The sequence below is a fragment of the Gavialis gangeticus genome, unplaced genomic scaffold (assembly GCF_001723915.1).
Source record: "Gavialis gangeticus isolate Ggan-Ray unplaced genomic scaffold, GavGan_comp1, whole genome shotgun sequence".
Lineage (NCBI taxonomy): Eukaryota > Metazoa > Chordata > Crocodylia > Gavialidae > Gavialis > Gavialis gangeticus.
In genome coordinates, this window is record NW_017728998.1 from 33438294 (window position 1) to 33445441 (window position 7148).

The following is a 7148-nucleotide window of genomic DNA, read 5'->3' on the forward strand; positions in this document are numbered from 1 at the left end:
GTACATGTGTGCATTAGCTCAATATAAGTCTCATTAAGGGTATGTGTGCACCCTTAATGCATCTTAAATTGGCTATTTTTAGGACATTCAAGCCTAAAATAGGTATCAAATTTATGCACAAATAGCTAAGTCGCATTAGCAAATGTGTAGATGTGCTAATGCGCATTAATGCAATGTGTGTCCATTGACTTGGGACTCACTCTAGGCCTTGGCCCACTGACTTGGGACTAACATGTAGACATGTGCCTAAATCACCTTAATTCACATTAGGCTAATGTATATTAAGCTTAGGTGTGTGTAAAAGCACATGTAGACACAGTCACTGCGTGGTAACATTTCATACAATACTTACTTGGGAAACAGTTTCTACCAGTTTAGGTCACTTGATCAATGGCAGTGATTTGAGTGGGTCTTCACGTTCCAGCACTGCCTCTCAGTTGAGGAGATCTTAGATTTCAGAATCTACCAGGGAACACACAAAACACAGTGATTGAGCTGTGAGCTCTCCAGCTGCTTATAGCAGTTGCAGACAGTGTGAGCTCTCCCTGAGGCCCTTTTATTGTGCTTAACATTCTTGTAGCCCAGCCAGAGCTCGTTTGCATTACTACGGGTCTGGCTAAAGTCCCGGTTATGTGTCTTATACTGTGCTCATTGCGATATCCATTTGCAGGCCTGTACCATTCAGATGAGCTTCTACTCAGAAAAAGGAAGTCCAGGACCTCAGGAAGCAGCGGTATGAGGCACAATTACACGATAATCATGGTTCTGACAGCAAGGTGGACTCTCAACACTTGCCCTTGGCTGCACACCTGTATTTAAAAGGGAAAGTGGCCCCTGGATAAAAGACCCTGAAGCAAGAGGTAACACACTGGTAAACAGACATGCTGAGTTAACAAACAAACTTGCATAGGATAGCAGCAGGGAGGACTTGGCAGATACACAACACCTGGTTTGTGATGGGACTGCTTTCACATATGCTTTGTTGCAGGTAAACTCTTCCAAATCTCAGCAGATCTGCTTCCAAAATTGATTTAGTAATACACATTAAAGTGCCACATGATTTGTCCAAAAAGTCCATTTAACTTGGTTAAACTCAAAAATATAATGTCAAGTGTAAACAAGGCCTTATCTGAATTTGGCGAAGGAATGGCTTTAGGGCTACTGCAGAGGGTTGAGCTCTGCTTCCCTTACTTACTGAGGAAATCACCATTTGACCATGAATTTTGCCAACTTATATGGAGCCACTGTAATTAAACATCTTCAACTGAGGAGAGCAAGACAGAAGACAACTGTCACAGTTACAGGCTACCTGCATTTCTGTCCCCTTTTTGAAAGGCTTACCATCCCCTGATGGCAACGTAGACAGCTTAATTCTTTAAGCATTCAGGGTGGTGCCTCTGTCTCAGTTTGGTTTCCTTGAGTAACTACTAGGGTTTTCTTGAGAGATCATTCATTTTTAATTCTGTCACATTTCTTTTGAATTCATATATTCTTGGACATCTTTATGTCCTGGTTAAAGTCACTTTTGTAGGTTAGCTGAGAAGGAAGCAAAATCTTCAAAATCAATATTCCTGGCATTGTCCCTTAATAACTCTTAAGTGTTTGCTGAAGTGCTCCTTACATTAAACAATGCTTTCCTCCTCCAACACATCTTATTAAAGTAACCCAATATGTTCATACAATAAACATCCCAATAACCAAAATGACATTCAGTATTCATTCATTGTCACAGAGCTCCTCTAGATCTGCCACAGCAGCTTCCCTGACTTACACAAAAAATATTACAACAAAGACAAAATAAAATGAAAAATGATGATGAGAGAGAGAGAGACAGATAGAGACAGAGAAAACCTGAAGGAGAAAAAGAAAACACTTCTTAAAAATTCCACATAACAGTCTCTTAACTTTATCTAGTGCTTTACTAACTTTCTATACTGTCTAAAAGAGGAACAATTTTTTTACCTACCAAATTGGGGTGGAATAATAGCAGTTGTTTAACAGCATACATCATCATGATGCAGTAGATTATAATAGGAACAGAAGGATAACCTGTCCTTGAAATTACAGGGGGTGCATGTCTGTAGATAGAATAGAATCAGAATTTACCTAGGATTCAAAGATAAACTCCCCTACTGTTGCAAAATTGTAGAAGGATATGTACTTGTGACAAATAGGCAGGAGCTCAGTTTTCATTTTAAAAAAGCAGCATGTAAAGCCAGCACCATGTCCTAGAAATCAGGGGCGCTGGTTCAGTAAGGACTCAAATGAAATAGTATTAATTGAATCACCCAGCAAGTATTACAATTGCTACTGCTGTCTAGCACAGGAGAATTCTCCATTTGTTACTGATGCCCACACCTCCTTTTACCTGTTAACAGCTTGGCACAGGTGCCTTCTCTGCATCCACTCCTAACAATAGTCATCGTGCTGGGAAAATGCAACTATCCATAGAAAAGGTTCAATCTTGAAATTCAACTTTTTTTGTTTCTTGGTGGCCTCTAATTGCAAGCTTGAGGCAGTGCACAATAATTATCAGTCTGCAAGCATGAAAAGGAGCAAATGCCAGTCAGACTATAAGGTTGCTTTGTGCACACAACGACATCTGAAGAACTCTTCCATGTCAGTGCTGGGCTGGTAGCTTGCTCCTTTAGTTTAACAGCAATGATTCAGCTGGTAACTGGATGAAAAATTGCAGCAGGTTTCCCTGTTATGATTCTTTCATGCATCTCTGTCAATGGCAGTTTACATTCTGGGATTGAGATAATTTGTTTCCTGTTTGCTCACAGCTTCAGGGTTTTCTTGTTTGCCACCGTGGATTTACAACCCTTCCCCCCAGCAAACCACATCTAAAAGGATGAAGGATTATAAGGCTTAATACTTTGCAGCTTGGCAACTTGTAGCAGAAAGTTAAAACTACTGTAAAGGGATGATGACTAAATATTTCTAGGAAATCTGTGTGTGCACACGCGCATCCACATGTGTGCAGAGAAAAGAACATCAGTTCTGCCTCTCCTTAACAGCAGCCTTTTAAATATTTGAAAATTGCTATATGTCCCCCTATTAAGGGGGAACATCCTTTCCCCAAAACTAAACATACCTAGTTCTTTCAACCTTTCCTCACCCAGGCTGCACTCTAACCCCTTTATCATCTATGGGCACTTACAGAAGTTACATTTTTTGCACAATGAGTTCCCTGAAAGTGCTCTACAGTCATAATGTAACAAACATTCATGGCTGCAGAGCACTTTTGAAATGGCTGATAGTGCAACAATTTAACTCTTGTCTGCTGAAGTATCAGACAGGGAAGCTCTAAGACAGAGTACCTTAGGGAACCTGTGTACTGATTCCTTGCAAGGGTTAATTTCAAGTGATTGCATCTGCATCCCTTGCAACTTTGTGGGGTGTGGGGTGGGGTGGGGCAGGGCAGGATGGGTGCTCATGTGGATGAGCAGCACTAGCCCAGCCCAACCCCCAGGACTGTCATAGAGAGAAGACAGTCTCCTCCCTGGGCAGCAGGGGAGGGAGGAGCATGGCAGGGGAAGGGAGGCCTTACATTTGTTCCCACTGAATTTTATTATTGAATTTTACTATATCCAGTATCTCCTGAACACCTGAAGTTTCAGAGGAAGGTGTGTTACTTGTTTATTTAGGCAAAACAAACAAAGCTGGGGTGGATGCAATTAAAGATTCAACAGGATTTTACAGAATATATATATTTTTTCATATTTGCTACTGCTAAGGCTATCTGTTTTAATCCCATTGGCCTCATCAGCATATTTTGAATGACTGACCCAAAGACAGTTGCATACAGAGACTGTTACAAATTATTTCCATATGAAGACAAAGAACCAGGTTTGCCAGTAGGCTCTGGCTCCTTTGCCTGGCTCTAGTGATGCAAAACATCTGTTAAACCATCTCAACCAGCCAGTTAAACCAGATTTCTGGCTGCTTTCTGTCACCAGAACAGTCCAAAGCAGCCAGAGTGTGTACCTGTGAATTTACCCTGAAGCATCTAAAAATAGGGATGTTGCAGAAATACCTCCTTTTTCTCAGTGTTGTTACTTTGGGTGCACTATAAGTTGCACATCTGATGACCAGAGATTTTAAGAGCAACTAAGATTGACTTTTGGGGATATTATTTGATCTTGGGACCAGACCCTAAATCAGGGCTGACTTTGAATGCCTGTTCTTTTTTTCCTAGACAAAGTTGGGGGGACAGGCTATAAATAGGTAAAGGCATCAATCTAAGAAAGGGATCTGGGAATAGTGAAAGAAGAGTACAAATGAAAACCGGGTCTAGAGAAAAGAAACAAATCTCTTTTTGAATGGAGCTGTGCCTTTAATGTTACTAGTTCAAGCACTAATAGATTATCTCCAGAAAGGCAGGAAAAGGATAACCCACTTCTTCCAAGTGAGCCAAGGCATAGTCTTCATGCAAAACTGACACTAAGTATTTTTACTCTTTACAAATAGTCATTATAATTGGGATTTTAAAATAATTCTTCTTAAAAGGGATTGCAGCTGTAATCAATTTGTAGAGTGCTGTTTTAATAAGAAGCTGCTCCAATAGGATTAACTATGAGACCCCAGATCTCTTTTCTCCAGTTCTTAAATTCCTATTTGAAACATTTAGATACCCCATAAATTACTTATTGGTCTTACAAGGTGTCATCAAGCTATGAAAATGGTGCTTGACAAGTTGAAAACCTTACCCATTTCCACCAATTTGTTAACAACCTGCCCCACATGGCCTGTAAGGTCTCACTTTTGCATTGTCCTATGGGGACAGGAGTTATATTTTTACATTGTATCAAAAGGACCCAGGGAGGTCCTGAAGACATTACCCACCTAATTTTCTTCAAGACTGATCTTTCCTGAATTCTCTACAGAGTTTTCCAGACACTGATTTATAGGTAGTATGAAGATAGGTAGTCACTGGGGATAGCATTTTACTCACAAGATTTATAACAAGCTGGCAAATGAAGGAACCAAGAAAGTACAGCATAAAAATAGATTTGACCTTTGACTCTGAACTGAGAAAATGACCTCCTAAAATATAAATACTATGAAAGAAAATGCAGAGTTAATCTAATACAGGCTTAGGCCAAGTGAAACCTTCCTGCCACCTTAGCAATCTTGCTCAATATTCCATGTACAAACTCATCATGCTGCCCTGGGCAGTAATAATAGCTTGAAAAGTCTTGCTGAAAAGTAGGTATTTTCTTCACAGGGTACCTACAAAAAATACCATTGGCAGTGTTGTAAACAAAGAGCCCAACGTATTTGTTTTTTAAGGTTCAAATCCAAAGATTCTCATATAGAGTAAGTTTATAAAAGTACAGATGTCCAAAGTCTACCAGTTATTTTTTACTGGAATCTGTGCAAACCATGGCAGAGACTGTTTCTTTAAACTGTAATTTTTACAACAAATAGGAATTTGTATCTTATGTAATATTAAAGGGTGGTCACAAGTGCTTGAAAATGGGACTTTGCTCAATACTTTCATGGCCATGGGAGTATGGCAGACAGAATGTCTTCTCATTGCTCAAGGGATCCAAACTTGGATTCCTTCTTCTAACCACAGGGCTTCTCTTTTAAAGTTTTGCCCAGTAAGTTCTCATACCTTCTCCTGCACCATTAATTGCCACTGTCCTCCTAGACCCTGCGGTCATGATGACTAATTTGTCCAAGAATGTGTTTCTTTACAGGCACCATGTGATTATCAAATTCATCCATGGCTATCCACTGTGCAACTTGTCTTCCTACCATATCACAGTCCATCCTAACATATAATGCAAAGTAATTAAAGGAACTGGTTAAGCAAGGACTTCAAAGTCTGAGGTCCTGATTTATAGCATATATAGAGGTATGGTATAGCAGTCTAGCAGTAGCATATCAGTCAGCCTTTAGCTGCAATATAATAAAGCTGTCCAAGAGACTAAGCTTGATGTCTTCTTGTGGGAGGGGGATCTAATTTTGGAAGTTTACAGTTTCTAAAGATGGAATATTTGAAACTGAATCCACCCAAAATCACAGCACTGAGGAAAAAATAGATGCACCCATGGAAGGCTTTGTCTGCTGCGCTTCCTGACCAAATTTCAAGTTCACTGAACTTTGAAGTTTGTACACCCCAAGAGAAGATTACAGAAAACTCCTTTTCCATTTACTTTCAGTGTATGTGAATGCAGATGAGTGCAACCATTAGCAGTGCTACTTCCAAGATGCAGTGTGTGCCTACCCTTTTGTCAGACTTTCTGCAGTGGTGAATTTTGTTAACTTGTCACTTAACAAAACATCCTTCTGGGTTAAAAAATGAAAAATTTATACATCTATTAACATAAATAAATCAATTATTGATTTTTTTAAACAACCCTCACCATTCTATTTAGTCTTACTAGTCTTTGCTCAGAAATATCATATACCTTGATATTATTTAAGATGCTACATAGCACACAATAGGACTATACAATTTAAATAACTCTAAAAACACACTAAAAACATTGATGGAGATGTAATTGAAGCCATAACATTTGGATCTTAATATAGGGAATCTGGTGCTCCCAATTATCTATTTATTTATTTTCAAGATCACAGTCTGACTTTAAAAAGAAAAAAACCCCCTTGAAATAGTAAATCAATAGCAAAGGTGCTTATTTTCAAATCACAAGATCACAAAATTGCAGGCACTGATTCTACAAATATATTACATTTGTAGACAAGTAATTCTTTTTTCTTTGAAAAACTTGAGTATGACTGGCAAAGAATAGAAAGTGGCAGGAAGAGTCAGTCACAGAGTTACAATGAATCTCAAAAGAAAATACATCTCGTACAAAGCATCACTTTACCACTGACAAAAATTCTACAAGAAATGCCTGCATATTTAGGCACACCTATATGCCAGGATTTCCATCACCTGGGGAATTCATAGAGTTAGTAGGATTTTACAGCTCTGGCCCTTCAGGAACAAAGCAGTTCTGTGTTTTTAGATGTACACTAAGAGGTAAATGAGTTTATAAGCCATAGAATGTAATGTAATTTAGAGGGAAAAATGAGGAAATCCTCATGCTGCTGTTGGAAAAGGAGCATGCTGGCCTAGAAACCCTTTTTGTTTATAATTTCATAAACGAAGTCAGTAGCCTGAGACAAGC

At 39.1% G+C, this 7148-nt stretch overlaps 1 long non-coding RNA gene across 1 annotated transcript; it reads right to left on the reverse strand.

The window, feature by feature from the left end:
- Positions 1 to 357: 357 nt before the first annotated feature.
- On the reverse strand, positions 358 to 2754 carry LOC109289447. The gene is made up of 3 exons (XR_002095368.1): positions 2369 to 2754; positions 1342 to 1536; positions 358 to 462 (listed from the first exon to the last, which is right to left on the reverse strand). It is a non-coding gene; the product is annotated as an uncharacterized LOC109289447 (long non-coding RNA).
- Positions 2755 to 7148: the final 4394 nt, after the last annotated feature.